Below are 18,423 nucleotides of genomic sequence, written 5' to 3'. Positions count from 1 at the left end.
TACACATTGTGTTCCAGGGTGTAGGTAATCACTGAACATGTACACACATGCACCACAGCCATGAACACTGTCATTAACTATGGCTGTTTACACGCACACTGCATGGACTTGATCAACACTTATTCTACATGCTGACAAGTGTGTGTGACTGTTTGCCTTGTGATACTGTCACCCACCTTCAACCAGTATTGAGTATGATTTGGATTTCTGTTGTGTGTGTGTATCTGCTGTAGTGAGGAGTGTGCATGTGTTCCTGTGTGTATGTGTTCCTGTGTGCCTGTGTGCCTGTGCTCATGTGTGCATGTGTGCATGTGTACATGTGTGCATGTGTTCATGTGTGCATGTGTGCATGTGTGCATGTGCAGACCGTAACGTGTGTTTCCTGTCTTCCTCTCACAGGTGCTGAGGTAGGGCTTGGCGAAAGCAGCAGGCAACCTGAAGCCACTGCCACGGATAGTGGTGATGATGACACATGTATTTTGGCACAGGCAGATTTGACAGGGTCTGACGTTGGTCGACCAATCGACAGTACACAGCGTTCAACCCCATCTATGTGCACACTCATACTGCCATTACATCCCTCACCACCAATGGCCATAGCGGAGGGACAGCATACAGTTGGCATTGACCAGGAGAGTGTGGCACCCATGGCATGTGCATCCCCTCACAGCAGCCATAGCCATAGACCCGGAACGGTACCACACAGGCGGAGGTCCAGGGGTTCTCAGGGGAGTGCCACTGGACATATTGCCCCTGGCAGGCATGCCCTCACAGGTCTTATGATGACCACTATGTTCCGGGCTGTAATGCAGGCTCAGGCACGTATGAAATGGTACACCAGACAGGGACTTAGGGCGCAGAGGGCACATAACACCGCTATCAATGACAGCATCCATGACCTTGCCGGTGCCATCCGGACATACATCGAGGTCATTGATAGACGTTGGGGGGAGACAATAGATGCCCTCCACAACATGTCTTCCTCAAGCCAGGACTGTGCAGGACAGTCGCGAAGTTGACGCGGACGCATGCCAGCAACAGCAACAGCTGGCAGTGGTCGCCGATGGCCCACAGCTCACAGCCGCTCCCATAGGGGCAGTACCAGCTGGCCTGTCCATTGTCTGTCCCAGTAGACCATGTGCACATGGCTCTGGCCAGTCCCAGCAGGGACATGGGTCCAGTCATCATACCTCTGCCTCTGATGACAGTACCCAGTCAGGGTTGGTACCCAATACCGTCCGTAGCACCCCTGCCAGGCACAGGTACTGTGTCCGTGGCCGGAGAAAGTGATCTGTACAGCCAAGCAGGTACAGTCTGTGGCTGTCCCACAAACCACCGTATATGGCAGTCACATGGTGGAGCTGTGTGCATGCAGACACACACACATTAAGCAAACAACTAAGGCTCACACATACACACACACATTACATCAACATTGGCCCATGCTGTACTGTTGTCCCACACACACACACACACACACACACACACACACACACACACACACACACACACACACACACACACACACAGACATGTTGATTGGATGGGTCAATGTCAGGTTCTGGCAAACAACAAAACGCCCTGTGCATATGATGATACCTGTGCAGCCTGCTGTCATCTGCATTTTTGATGGAGGGACAGGCTAACATGGTGCTGATGCACAGGGTGACACTATAGCAGTGTAGCAATAATAGCAAGTTGTCAACAAGGAAGTCAAACTACAGGCCACCCTCTCAAACTCAGGAACCCCACACAGCCTTCCTGAAGACACTGGAGGGTATAAATGTATCTCCAAACACCATCATATTGGGTGACTTCAACTACCCGAATATAGACTGGGAACATTACTCAAGCCCTAACTTTCTAGCCCAACGGTTCCTGGAGTTCATAAATTCAAATGCCATGGAACAGCTAGTCACTGTTCCCATGAGAGGAGAAAATATACTAGATCTCATTGTCACAAACATGGGGACAAAATGCTCCACACCGAAGTATATCCTCATTGGTGAGATCTGATCATAAACTAATCTCACTGGAAATCCACATCCCGGCCCACCCCAAACAAAAAAGACCATAGTGAAGAACTTCTCTAAAGCAAACTTCACACTACTCAAGACTGGTGTGGTATCCTTCAAGGCCCCTGAGCCAGTGGAAACCACAACCCAAGCTGCGGAAGCCCTTACAAATGCCTTCTATGAACACCTCCAGGACTGCATGGATCAGGCAATCCCAAATAAAACCAAGACTCTTTCCACAAAGGGCAAATGTCTAGTCTGGTGGACCCCAGCCATTAACAAACTTTACAATAAGAGGAGAAAGCTATTACATGATAGAACAAAATCCATAAAAGGGAAGTCACCCCTGATCATTATTAGTAAAAAAATACGAGCACTCATAAAATCAACTAAGGCCAATTTTGAGAGAAAAATTGCCATGGATTCAAAGGACAATCATAAGGCCTTTTTCAGCTATGTTAGGAACCTGGGTGGAAACTCCCAGATATGCTCAGAATTAGTCCAAAATGATACAAAAATCACTGAACCCACAGACATAGCCGACATACTGGCAGACAGGTTCAGGCAAACTTCACCCCCCTCTCCCCCCCTAAAGGAGAGATAACTATCCCAGCCGAGTGTAGCCTCCCGGACATCTCAAATGCGCAGGTGAAAGCTGCTCTCTCTAAAGCTAAAAACACAGCATCAATGGGACCGGATGGTGTCCCCGGCTGTGTGCTACACGAGCTAAATGAGGAATTAAACCCGCACATAAGGCAGCTGTTTAATCTCAGCCTTACCACAGGATACGTGCCCAAGGAGTGGCGTACGGCAACTGTTGTCCCACTCCACAAAGGCGCCGCCTCTACGGACCCTGGTAATTACCGCCCCATAAGCTTAACAAGTCTAGTCTGCAAAGCTATGGAGAGGATCATAATGGAGCTCATAAACAAAGATACAGGGGACTTGCAGACATTGGACCCGACCCAGTTTGGCTTTGTCAAGGGAAGATCATGCCTTTTGAACTTGGTCGACTTCTTCGAAACAGTCACCAAGGCCATTGATGAGAGAAAGGCAGTCCATACAGCCTACCTTGACCTTGCAAAGCTTTCGACACAATACCCCACTCGGGTATTGTAGAAAAACTTACCAGCTTAAATGTAAACCCATATGTCACAAGATGGGTTGCAAACTGGCTTAAGGACAGAACCCACAGGGTTAGAGTTGCTGGCGCTGTGTCAGACTCCAAGCCGGTCACAAGTGGTGTCCCACAGGGTCGGTCCTGGCCCCTATTGTTTGGCATCTACTTCTCAGAAGTACAGGCCAACATAGGAGGACTTTGGCTGACAAAGTTTGCAGACGACTGCAAACTGGGCTCCATAGTGGAAAGTGCATCAGACATGGATATCCTTCAGAAGGGACTCACGGAAACAGATAGCTGGTGCCAGAGCCATGGCCTGAAGTTAAACGCCAAAATGTACAGTCATACCCTTCGGGAAAACAAGGTAACCCCAAGCTACCATATAGGTGGCAATCCACTAAGCACAGAAGAGGTTATCAGGGACCTGGGGACCCAGGTTGACAGTGGCCTTTCTTTTGACACTCACATTGCTAAAGTGGTTAGAAAGACCTTCTACATTGCCCACCTGATCATGAAGGGATTCACATCCAGATCTAGTGAGGTTATTGTTCCCCTGTACTCTTCACTTATCAGACCAATGATCGAGTACAGTGCCCCATTCGGGATATCTCTCACCCGACATCTGCAGCAATTGGAGAGACCCCAAAAGTTCCTCACCAAAAGGATAAAGGGACTCCAAAATCTGTCATATGCTGCCAGATTGAAGAAGCTCCAGCTCTATTCAGTCGCATACCGTCTGCTCAGAGGTGACATGTGCCTGACATACAAGGCCATGTCCAACCCGGAATTAATGGACATGCTCCACCTCAAAAAATCCAAATCCACCAAAACCACTAGAGCAAGCGACTTAAACCTTAGCACGGATATAAATAGGACGTGCTGGAGGGATAGATTTATCACTCAGAGACTCCCTATGCTGTGGAATAAAATCCCGGTCCATGTGAGGCAGAGCACCTCGCTGACTCTGTTCAAGAGAAATCTAGACCTGTGGATGGGAGATCGTAGGTTTACCTGAATCATCTCTGTGTCACTGCTGGACAGAGGCACAACAAACTAATGGGCACAGTATTTTTTCATATAAGGGGTGGCGTAAGCCACAAAAATTTGGGCTAGGCTTATAAATGCCTTAGGGCAGATAGCCTAGTATAAACCTATGAACCTATGAACCTATCCTTGTAGGTATATCTGAGCAGACATTATGCATCAAAGCTCTGATTGTCAATGTAGCATTGTTTACACCACTGTTAGGTCTGAGTATGTATTATCCACCTATGTGCCACTTGGCTGATGTGTTATGTGTTGACAGCACGTGTTTGCGAGTGGACAGTATGTGTGTGATGTGTGCAGTGGCTTCAGGTCACCTGCTGCTTTAACCAAGCCCTACCTCACCATCTGTGAGAGGAAGACAGGAAACACATGTTATGGTCTGCACATGCACACATGCACACATGCAGATTAGCAAGTGTACATCTGTGAACATGGTGGGTGCACACTGTCTGGATGTAAGTGCATAGTGGACACATGGGACATGTGGCATACCCTGTCGTACACATTATTAACATCCCATTGCATCTTTCAATGGCCAGTATGCATTCTACTACAGTTATGTACTAGCATGTGTAGATGTGTGTATGACATGGGTTGACACTATGCTGCGGGTAATACCTTTAATATCAGTCAATGATTTGCAGTCTGGTAGTATACACAACCTCAACAGCATGACTATAAGCAATCATTGGATGATGTCCTGTCAAATGACACACAGTAGTAGGGAACCCAGTATCAATTGGATCCTTCCAGTGCTACACTATAACACTAACCAGTGGTGATGACCACCACCCATTACTGTGACCACACCTTTGTGTCATATAGCCCCCTTAGGTACATGCAGACACACTAGGGATGTGTCCATCCAAATCTGGGAATGCATGGAATGGCCTACAATGCATTCCCTGGATGGGACGCATATCCTACACAAGGGTATCATACAGACAGATACCTGTTGTGTGATACATGCTGTATAGCAGTAAGTCAACTATGGCATAGTCATCCTCATGTACTATACATACTATCCCGTCAGTACCACAATGGTGATAGCCCTCAACATGTATGTCGGGTACCATTGTGTACATACAGACCCATGTTATGTCATGTGTCCCTTGGTATCCACATATCCATAGGTATTGTGGAGTCCCAAAGTGTATCACAGACAGAGGCCTGAATGCATATCCACAAGGCAGTCGTACACCTATAAAGACTGTCCATTCTTGGCAGACTTTGTTGTGTATGACCATGTCTGACATATACCCCAGTCATATACCCTCACTCACACTACTCTTAAGTAACTGTCATGGGTGTGTGTGCCACAGATGACCTTGGCCACAGAACACAACAGTGAACGGCCATGTCACATACATACATATGTGACCTACGATCCGAGTAGCAGCGGCACAACCTGTCAATGGAAACAAATGTATTCATGTAGTATACAGGCTTCACACCTATGTACTGATTGAGGGGACATGTACACATATATATTTGCCACGCAGATACCTGATGTCTGGAATGCATTTACTGTTGTCATCATACTATGTCATACCATAGTAAAAGCAAAACCCACACCGTGTTGACCAAAAGTGACACACACACAGTCAGCATTCAAACCCCTACCTAATTATGTTATGATATTAGAGAAAGACACACTGACATGGCACGCTATTTGCTTCACTGGCTGATTTCCCTTCTCCTGCAGTATTTGTAGGATGGTGACATCATCAGACTTTCCAAAGAGTAATGTATGTCTTTTAGTGTGTTTTCACAGTCTCCAAAATGGGCACTCCTTTCAAAGACAATTGCACACACACACACACTCACTGTTTACAGGATTCAAACCCCTACTTAACTACGTTATGATGCTGGAGAGTGATGCATTAACACGGCACGCTATTTGCTTTGCTGGCTGGTGTCCCTTCTCCTGCAGTATTTGTAGGATGGTAACATCATCAGACTTTCCAAAGAGGAAAGCACCTCTTTTAGTGTGTTTTCACAGTCGCCAAAAAGGGCACTCCTTTCAAAGACAATTGCACACATACACAATGCTTGCAGGATTCAAACCCCTATCTAACTATGCTATGACACTAGCGAGTGATGCACAAACATGGCATGTTATTTGTTTTATTGGCTGGTTTTCCTTTTCCTGCAGTATTTGTAGGATGGTGACATCATCAGACTTTCCAAAGAGGAACTTACCTCCTTTACTGAGTTTTCCCAGTCTCCAAAAAGGGAATACCTCTTAAAGGAAACTGCACACATACACACACTTTTCAGGATTCAAACCCTTACCTAACTATGTAATGATACTGGACAGAGACGCATTAACACAGCACGCTATTTGCTTTATTGACTGGTTTCCCTTTTCCTGCTGTATTTATAGGATGGTGACATCATCAGACTGGACATGGTGATGTGTGTACACTTTGTTTTATGCCATTCCAGGAATGGTCCATGTGGGTCAGCAGGTGTCAACAGCTTGAACATGACCTCAGTATCCTTACCTTGTGTGATCTATTTGTGGACACATTGACATTCCGTCATATGTCAACACTTATTTATGCACAGCTTCTTGGTTTTGTGGATACTACATGTGTCTGGGATGTTGATAAAGGGCTATTCAAAGTCTATGTGACACATGTGTAGATGTGTTCATTGATGTATGTCCTGGGTGGCTGCCTTGCAAACAGTCTAGCATGTTTGGGAACCATGATCCACACATGAACATACCACAATTGGTAGGGTTGTGTGTGTGTGTGTGTCAGCTTCCAATAGCTCTGTTTATGACTGCAACCATGATGGACTCCATGACCTTGCAGATCAGACCTCACAGGCGTACTGGACTTGACTTCCCATGGTGTGTTGTGCACCAACACTTGTGGGGAGTGCTCTATGTAGCTGTGACACATTCAACGGTTCCACATCCTGTGTAGGGGGTGCGGCTCAGCTGACTGTTCAGATGCATGATCTGTAGTTTGTGCATGACACATATCGGGAATCAATGTATTCCACCTGCTGCCATGCTTTTGGCAGTGGGGCTAGCTGCTCATCCATTCTACATGTGATATCTCTTGGTATGATGATGTGGACTATTGTCAGTGGGGGATGGGTATGCACATATGGGCCTGTCTGTCATGATGTCAGCATTGACACTCAGGTACAGTTGGCCCTGACTCAGGACATATATGTGTGTACATTGATATTTATGACATAGCTGAAGGAGGTGTCATGATTCAGTCTGGACTCCTTCTCAGCTCCTGTTTACAAAACACTAACGAACATGAGCACTAATCCCTGTTATACTCTTTTACACACTTAACACCCTACTGATCCTTTGTGATCAGGCTACAGAGTATGTCATGATAATATCCTGGCATGTCCAGGGGTCGGTTTTGTGTGTACTCTTCAGTCCAGCTGGTGGATATTGTGATATTGGCGCAATGTCACATCTGCCTCATGTACACAGACAACCCTCTCCTCCTCCCGACAAACTCAGATATATGTTTGAGATGCACCTATATAGACATACAGGGAGCTGAGCCCTCTCGACCCATGACTGGCACAGTCTATCAGGTGGTGAAGGTAACCACACACACCACATATCAGTCTCACATATCCTTTAGCAACAGCACTCAAACCACATTAGCACACATTGACATACTCGGATGCTGTAAATGTACTCTACCTAAGCAGCAGAGACCTCCAAAGCAGACACACACACACCCCTGCTACTCCACTACAATACCCACATATCACCAAGTTCACAATGTCAGTGTGCCACACAGTCACTGCTCTTCGGGCTAAACAACACACCTAATACACTTGTAATAGGTGACACTTATGTTCAGACACACTGACGTACCACTCACCAGCCCTGACAAGGGAATAGTCACTTTGGGCTGTCTGTTGGGTGCCAGGATCTGCCGCATAACACAGGCAGTCAGGTCACTCCAAAGAAAGTACAAGACTGGCACCATCATTGTCCATGCTGGTGTGTGTAACCTCAGACGTTACTCCCTGGACCACATGACATGATACATGGAGGTACACTCTGATCATGTAGCCCAGGCCAGTATGACCCTGACCTTGTCTAGCATCTTACACCCACCAATTATGATGTCACAGTATATGGGCACACATATCACATTTAACAGCTGGCTAACAAATTTGTTTCATTCATAGGGGATACAGTGTCTGTCAGCATATAGTGACATCCTCAACATGCCACGTAGCTTCACTATGGACAGCTTGCACCTGTCACCCTTGGACTTTGGTATGCTGGCTAAGGCTCTTGCTACCACCAGAGTGCCTTTTTTAAGCAGGGCTCAGAAGACAAACCCACCTCCATAGACATTACAGGTTAAATGAAACTAAGGGTAATTCTGCTCAACAACAGTTGTACTAACCTCATATTGTGGCCGCTCAGGACTCTCCTCAGTATGGAGGAGAGCAATATCTGTGCACTGACAGACACCTGGTTCAGGCTTGCTTATGCACACCAGCACTACCAGGTTATGTTTCATACCATGCTTTCTGACAACAAGTCTTGGAACAGACAACACAACTAGGGGGAGTATCCATATACATCACAGATACACACACCTCCAGGTTAATAGCACTGCACAAAGCATCACAGACCATACATATACTACTACCATTGTGCAATACTGCCTTTCAGTTTGTTGCCTGCTACAGAACACACTCCCAAACTCAGAAACCACACTCAGCATTTGTAGGAACTATGGAGAATATGAAGGTCTCCACAGACACCATTATATTGTGTGACTTCATATCCACACATATTGACTGGGGATACTTCTCAAGCCCCGACAACCTCACCCAACAGTCACTACAATTTGTGGACTCATATACTTTGGCACAACCAGTCAGCACAGCCACAAGGGGGAATACATATTGGACCTGCTCATCACCAACATGGGGACTCTATGTTCCACACCAGCGATATACCCCTCATTGGTAAGGTCAGAACATACATGTATCTCACAGGACATACATATACCCTCCACACACCCATCCTGGGTAATCTTGGTGAACTTCTCATGAGCCAACTTCTCACTTCACCGAAGCAAGGTGGTATCCTTCAGAGATCCTGAGACAGTGGCATATATGGCTCACACTACTGAATCCTTTACATACACATTCTATGGACACCTAGTGGACTGCATGGATTCCGCTATCCCAAATAACAACAAGACCCACTACTACAATGGCAGGGGACCTGTCTGATAGACCCCAGCCATTAATAAGCTGTACAACATCAGGAGGATGCTACTACATGATAGAGCACAATCCCAGACTGGGAAGGCATCTGTGATCTGTACTAGCAGACAGCTACAATCACTCATGGACTTTTCTAAGGGCCACCTCTACCAGACAATTGCACCTGACATGTAGGACTATCACACGGCCTTCTTCAGTTATGTCAGGAACCTGGGTGGACACTCACTGATATGCTGTCAGTTACTGCATACTGACTAAACCTACCTTGAACCCACTGGCATTGCCTACATCATGGCAAGCAGGTTCAGTGCAGATGTCTCCCACCCATCCCCCCTAAGGAGCAACTATCCATCCCAACAGAGTATAACCTCCCTAGCATCACGCAGTAACAGGTGAGTGCTGCCCTCCCCACAGCGTACATCACAGTATCAATGTGACCAGATGGTGTCCCAGCCTGCATCATACACGAGCATCATGACAAACACAACCCTCACATTACATCACTGTTCAATATCAGAGTTACCACAGGATATGTACCCAAGGAATGGCGTACTGCGACAGTGGTCCCACTCCACAGAGTTGGTGCCACAACGGACCACAGACAATATTGCCCTATAAGCCTATGTAGCCTTTTCTGCAAAGCTATGGAGCATATTGTCATAGGACTCCTACACATAGACATCGGGAACCTACAGACACTGTGTCCTACTCATTTCAGCATTGTTGTGGGCAGATCTTGCCTCTTGAACCTGTAGGTATTCTTTAAATGGCTAACAGGTCCATCAACATAGGGACGGCAATCCACACAGCCTACCTGAACCTTGCAAAACCATTCAACACAATAATCCACTGGGCCATTATGCTTAGGCTCACCAGCGTCAATTTGGACACATATCTCACACAATGGAGTGATACCTAGATCAGGAATAGCACCCACATGGTCAGGATTGCAGGTGTCATGTCTGACTATACACAAGTTACACATGGCATCCCACACAGCTTGGTCCTGGGATCTCTCTTGTTCTGTATATATTTGCCTTACGTACAGGCTATCACAGGGGGAATATGGCTGAACATGTTTGCACTTGTCTGCAAACTGGGTGCCATGATCAACTCTCTGGCTGCCACATGCATACTCAATCAGGGTCTCACAGTGATGGATGACTGGTGCCTGAGCCATGGCCTATAGCTAAATGCCATTAGTTGCATAGTCATCCCCTTTGGGAGTAACAACATGCCCACACATTACCACATAGGTAGTACTCCATTACATATGGTAGGAGTTGTTAGGGGTTTGGGGACATCACTTGTTCGTACTGTCGTCTTTAACATTCACGTTGCCAAAGTGGTTGGATACACCTTCTATGTGTGCCACCTTATCCCATATGGTTTTGCATCTAGATCGAGTGAGGTCATTGTGCCCCTATACTCATCACATCCATGCTTGGTTACAATGCCACATTTGGGTTGTACCTTACCTGACACCTGCAGCAACTGTACTGGCCATGGACGGTCCTCACCAAGCAGATCTAGGGACTCACACAGATGCCCTGCATAGTTCAGATGCAGTAACTCCAGCTCTACTCAGTTGCTTGCCACCTACTCATATATATATATATATATATATATATATATATATATATATATATATATGTGTGCCTGTTGTTTACAGCTATACCCAAACCAGAATTACTGGACATGCTCCACCTCAGGATATCCAACTCCCTTGGAGCTACACACTGCAGGGACGTATACCTCAGCACAGATGTTAATAGGACATTGTGGAGGGACAGATTCTTATCCCAGAGGCTCCACTCACTACAGAATGTAATCCCAGTTTCATATAGGCAGAGTCACCCACTGACCACATACTGGAGACATCTTGACAACTGTATGGGTGATTGTATATTTACCCCTGGGATATTTTCTGTGACCCTGCTAGACAGAGGCACACTAGCATAAACATACATGGGCTATCTTGTGTGACCTACTATTCACACACACACACACACACACACACACACACACACACACACACACACACACACACACACACACACACACACACACACACACACACACAGTGTAGTAATCTGACAGGGTTGCAAATGCCAAACACACTCTGGCTAGGCTTGTACATGCCCTAGGGCAGATAGCCTAGTATCGACCTCTAAACCTATGCTAATGTTCAAGATGCACAATGTTTATTGCTGATACTGTTTGCAGGTCTTTATCATCTTTGCTTTACCAGTTTCCATGAAGAACTTCAGTATCTGCAGAACATATTTGATTATGAAAGGGTTCCACTATATTATAGATGTGTCTGTTGTCGTATAACTGTGTGCACAGGGCAGATTGCTGTATAGTGACAGGTTCCTGGGTTAACACATGCAACTGCCAGATATGCGTGGCCCACTGCTGTACTCAGACATGGCCTAAGTGTGTGAGCATGCCCAGTTCTGACATTACATGTTTTGTTGCCTGACATTTGTCTCATTTATTCAAGTGTGTGAGCATGCTCAGTGTGACCCTTCAGTATGCTGCTATCTGAGGTCCACTACATTTGCTGATGTGTGCGAACATGACCAATATTAAAATTTATACTGTGTGTGTTGGAAGTCAGGTTCTGTTTTCACTGCAGGACTCACCTTTGTGTCACAACTCAACAAGTATTATGCTGTGCCTGCAGGGTTTCCATGGAATACTTTGCATAGACTTATCAACATTCCATCATACAGGTGGACCACCGCAATGCTGTCATGGTTTAGTGGTTCAGTACTTTGCCTATAGTGCACAGTTTCCTGGGTTTGAGGCCCATCACTGCTTTATATTTTCATACTGAGCAGACCACACTGCTTAAGGGCCTGTTAAACAAATATGAGCATGTCGGCTTTTGTTCCGCTATGCCCTACTTAGACCAGGCTTGTCCAGCATTGCTCAATATTCACCAACATTGCTGGACGTTGCCCAATATTACTGAACATTGACCACAGTTGTGCTAGTTGGTGTGTGCGATTTTGTTTGCATATATTACATGGTGGTAATTGCTGTTTAGCACTGCTTTATATTGCTTAACATGTGGCATTCATGCCTTAGGTGGTGCTGCAGGGCTGCCTATGTCGGATGCACATACTACACTCCCTGCACATTTTTGGAAGCAGGTACTGTCAACTAAGGCATCTCTTTTACTTTATGTGCAAGTCGGAGAGGGGTATCATTTCCAGAGTTCCTACTGAGCCAGTGTATGTGTTATGCGTTGCCTCTTTGCCAAGGCCAAAGCATACTGGGCACGCCTCCTTCTACCTACTGGGGTAGGCTCAGGTTGTTCCTCCTCCAAGTCACTCTCTGCCTGTGATGGCCTTGGCAATGGTGGGGGGCTGTTTGGCCCAGGCCTATGCTGGTCCTGCTGCAGCTGTTTTTGCAGGATCATATTATGTAGCATAGGACATACCATGGCTATTTGGGTACATGTAGTTGGTGAGTACTGCAAGGCTCCACCAGATGTGTCCAGGCACCGGAACCATGTCTTGAGCAGCCCAAACACATGCTCTATTACATTACATGTTTGTGCGTGTGCCTCATTATGGCATTCCTGTTCAGGTGTGTGTGCATTTCTGATGGGTGTCATCAGCCACAGCTCCAGTGCATAGCCAGCAACCCCCACTAGGTGACCATGTGGGATGTCCCCATTGGCAAATGTCTAGTACAGCTGCGTCAGATGCCAGATATGGGAATCATGGTAGCTTCCAAGGCAGCCTGCACACACATTCAGTATTATGCCCTGGGCATCACACACAACCTGGCAGTTGATGGAGGGGAAGCCCTTGCGGTTGAAGTAGACCATACCCTGCTCGCCGGCTGGTGCTTTGATGCGTATGTGCGTGCAGTCTATTGCACTCACTACCTCAGGGTATTCCGCTATTTGCTGGAAGAGACACATATTGCTGGCCAATACCTCACGGGAATTTGGAGAAATGTGCTGACATGGCATCCAGGAACTGGTGTAGTACCCTGGATGCTGATGCCTGTGATATCCCCATCATATCACCAGTTGGTCTCTGGAAGGTACCTGTTGCTAATATTCTGAGGCCAACACATACCTTGGTTTCCACTGGGATGGGTTCCCCTCTGTTGGTTCTGTGTGTGAGGCATGGCCTGCACAGCTCAACAATTTGCTGCAGGAGGTCTCTGTCCACTCTATAGCGCTCCACTATCTCCAACTCATGTAGCCTCTGGTAGGTTACCCTGGGCCTGTACACTCTTCTCCGTCTCCTCACTGTGGGTTATCCAGCAGCATTTCCATTGTCACCACCCTCAGCATGTTGCATATGTCGCCTTATAACAGTAATGGCAGCCCTTAACATTTCTTTGTCTCTGTAAAGCTTTTTCAGTTTTCACTTGTATTAGCTTACTGCAGTGTCTCTTGTGAGAAACATAATGGACTGTTGTTTGCAGAGTTTTAAGTGCTAGGCTGGCCTGGGCTAGTGTACTGCCTGTGTAATTGCCTGATTCTGATTGTTTTCACCTACTAGCTCTGCTGGTATACCCTGGTAGCTTCCTACTATTTGTTGTGCTTCCTTTTTCCTTTCTGTTTCCTCAGGGGTGAGCACCGCGCACACAAGCGCAAACACGAGCACAGCAACTAAGACACGCGCACACATGCTTACACAGCCTAAAACTTGCTTATTCGGGTTAAAACGCATGCACACCAGTACAAACACACTTACAACTCTTTAAACAGCCTTATACATGCTTACTCCGACTTAAACGCGCACACTCACACTTACACGGGTGCACTCTGTCTTACTCGGTTTTACAGGTGCACACACGCACGCAAGCATGCTCAGCAAGAAATGTTGGTGTTATCCATGGTATACACCTTCCATTTCTTGGCTTCCCTTAGCCTACCTGTTGACACACCTCTTTCCATGATGTCTAAATGACAGCGGACACATGCCACTCTGCTCCAATGAGCTTCACTTCTTTCATACATACCCCCCTCGTGATGTCACCTATCTTCTACTCTGTTACTCCCCATATCCTACTCCTACACTCGACTGACTGTGCTCATTTGCTATGTAAACTAGAGATTCACTATCCTAACACTCATTTACATAGGATTGCCTACTAATGCTTGGTTACATGTCTTAGACTGAGCTTCCCCCCTTAGCAACCTCTACTCAGTGGCCATCTTGTCTTCAGCCTGCCATTCCCTTGCATTGTACATTACCATTTTCAATAAAATCCACATTTGTGGGTTTTAATTTGTAGTATTCTGGTTTTTAGAGCGCAGCCCATTTGCACAGTGCTGCACTATGCTTAAACATTGGAAATCGGCAAAAAAAAAATTATTTTTATTTTAATTTTGCATCAGGGAACATTTCCAATGGCCATATATTTGGCCATTGGCATGCTTCCTGCACTGGGTCCAACCTTTATATGGAGCTGTCACGGCTCCGTTTTGCTATTTGCAGAACAGTACTCAGTTGTCAACTGAGTACATTTCTGCAAATAACACTGCTCTTTTTTTTTTTCAAAAAGAAATTTTTATTGACAATTTTCTTTTAATACAATAAAAATAAACAAAATACACAGTATACATATATAGTTCACAAATTTTTAACCACTAACCCAACAAACTGTTCAAGAAAAAAGGAAATATAATAATAAATGGATAGTATTGAGATTATATAGAAATTACTAAAATTACAAAAAACCTGGGTTAACTCAAATAGAGATAAGGAGGAGAGTATTAACCTTGAGGCAAATTTTTAAATAACGAGCACTCTTCTTTGGACTCTTACTAATGAATTTCTGTGCAGCCATGTAAGTAAGTACCACTGATTTAAAGTTATTCCAACTAAGCTTAGTACGGTCCATCCAATTTTTTGAGATGTATAATTTCATGAGTGAACATAAAAAAACCAAAACATGCGTGTCAATTTTAGAAAGAACACACATAGGTATGTGAAGAATGGCCAGTTCCCAACAAAGGGTAGATTTGTGATAACCCATTTTTTGGAGACGGACCTTTAAAGATGTCCAAAGTTTGTGAGTGTGATAGCACGACCAAAAAATATGAAATAAATCAGCATAGGGCGCTGAGCAACAGGAACAAGAAGGAGATTTATTGGAGTCAATTTTCGCTAATTTAGCTGGAGTAAAGTAAGTATTGTTATTAATCATTAACTGTGTATAGAAAAGATTCTTAAAAGGGGAAAAGTTAATAGTATTTTTTATGGACAAGAGTTTTTGATTATGTGAAAGAAGAGGGTAATATGTATCCCAATAATTTGAAAAAAGACATGAGTTATTATTAATCATAGATGATATAGGTTTATATGAGTTAAAAAGCATTTTCTTGGGCAGAGTAAGATTGTGTAATACAGATTCTAATAAGGTAATATTTTTTCCATTGTCTAAAAGGTGTATGAATTTATAAGTAATAGTATCCCGTAATTGTCTAACTATCGTTAAGTATTTTTTATTTAATTTCAAAATTTTGCACAAATTAGATAGTGATTCATTATTATGTTTAAGTATATCCCAAACCACTAAGTTTTTGATTAATGGGAAATTAGACAGATTAATAGGAAGATTATTAATTCTAATATTGGGATTTAGATGCAGGGGTTGAAGTAGGGGAAAGGTTTTATCAAGATTGACGAGTTCTAATAAATTTCGAAAAATAATAACCTTATGTTTTAAATTATTTAAGAATTTAAGGCTTTTTAAAGATTCCTGTGAAAGAAAGGGGAGAGCAGCTGGATTTAAATTCAGACTCAGAATTTGTTGAAACCATATTTTAGACCAGGTGGGATAAGAGTTATATTCTGTTAGTTTAAGATTGGAAATATACAATAATCTACCTGCCGAGACTATTAAATAGTATAAGTGAAAATTTGGAAGACCCAACCCCCCCCCATCCCAGATTTGGGAATGGTTAGTTTATTATATGCAATTCTCACAGATTTGGGATACCAGATTAATTTAGCTAAATCACTATTTATTTTTGTTAAAAAAGACTTTGGTACTATCTGATCCACAGAATTAAACTGAAAAAGGATTCTAGGAAGAATATTCATTTTAATTATAGCTGCTTTAGAAAGGAGAGATAATTTCAGCTTTTCCCACCTAAGAATATCAAGAGATATTTTGGACCAAGATCTGAAAAGATTATTTTGAAAAGCAGATAAATGATTATGATAAAAAAAATCCCTAAATACTTGATATCTAAAGTAGTTTTAAACGGGGAAACGGGAAAATAATTTGGATTGTAACCCTGAGGATTGATAGGAAAGATGTGAGATTTCTGAATATTTATCTGATAATCTGAATCTTTTGAGAAGGCTTTAATAGAAGATTCAATCTTATGAAGATCCGTATTCGGAAGTTGAAAATAAATGATTAAATCATCAGCAAAGGCTGATAAAGGTATTTTAGTATTCATTACTTTAGGAATCGCATGGAACGTATTTGATTTTAAATAAAGAAATAGGGGTTCAATAAATATATTGAAAAGGAAAGGAGATAACGGACATCCCTGCCTAGTGCCATTAGATATTCGTAAGGGTTTGGAAAGAATTTTGTTTATCCATAGACAAGTAGAGGAATTATTATATAGAACTTTAATCATATCTATAAAAGAAGAGGGAATCTTAAAATATGATAAGGAATAAAAAAGAAAATTCCAGTTAACTCTGTCAAAGGCTTTTGCCGCATCTAATGTTAAAGCATAAATTGGATTTTTATCTTTTTTCAAAAGATATATTAGGGAATCTAGGGTTAAGATATTATCCCAAGTATGTCTACCTGTCATAAAGCCTGCTTGTTCCATGGAGATTATGGAAGGAAGAACTTTTCTAAGTCTAATTGCTAAAAGCGAAGCTAAAATCTTTATATCAATGTTGATCAAGGAAATGGGACGATAATTGTGTGGATCTGTTTTGTCCTTTTGATTTTTTAGAATTAAAATTGTTTTCGAAGTATTCCAGTGAAGATCTGAAATACCATATTTTATTACATAATTATATACTTTTAACAAAATAGAAGAGACCAAAGAGATATGTGTTTTAAAAAATTCAGCTGTGAATCCATCAGGACCAGGGGATTTACCTACCTTGAGATTCGAAATGGCGTCTTGAATTTCTTGTAAGCTTAAGGGAGCTGAAAGCAAATCACTTTGATTTTTATTTATGGAAGGGAATTTAATGGAATTAAGGAAATCAATCATATTTTTATGTATAATACTACCTGTATTATTCTTGGAATAAATGTCAGAGAAAAGGTTAGAGAAAAGTTGTATAATTTCCTGATCCGAGTTATAAATCTTATTATTAAAGTGAAGACGAGATATTTTAGGGGGTTCTTGGGTATTTCGAATTAACTTTGCTAGGAATTTAGATGGGGTTTGTGCCCATTCAGAGTAGATCGCAATCATTCTTTGTTCAAAAATGGTTAAATTCTGTTTATGCAATTGAAGTAATTGGGTTTGTAATTCATTTATTAAATTGTCTCTATTGGGGTCTACACTGATTTTTTGTTGTTTTTCTAAATCAAGAAGTTTATTTGTAAGTTCAGTTTCCTTGCTTTTATATTTTTTTTTAAGAAAAGAGGCTTTATTAATCAAAATACCTCTAATATAAGCTTTACAAGCTGCCCATTCTATATCTAAAGGTATATCAGAAAGTCCAAGATTAAGGGTAAGATTAGATAATATCACAGTAATTTCTTGAGTTATATCTTTATTACGAAGTAGGTTATTATTAAGTGTCCAATTATTATAAGTAGATGGGAAAATTCTTCTCTGATTAGGGTTAATGTTTATGGAAATCTTAGAATGATCAGATATGGATCTCAGTTCCAAGGAAAGATCAATATCAAAATGTGTGAGAGAATCAGAAATTAGGAAGAAGTCTAGTCTTGACCAAGATTTAAAACATTTTGAGTAGTAAGTATATAACTCATTTTTATTTATTTGGCCTTTCAAGGATATGG

The sequence above is a fragment of the Protopterus annectens genome, chromosome 2.part2 (assembly GCF_019279795.1).
Source record: "Protopterus annectens isolate FY-2018-M chromosome 2.part2, PAN1.0, whole genome shotgun sequence".
Taxonomy (NCBI): domain Eukaryota; kingdom Metazoa; phylum Chordata; order Ceratodontiformes; family Protopteridae; genus Protopterus; species Protopterus annectens.
Note: the sequence above shows the minus strand (reverse complement) of the source record.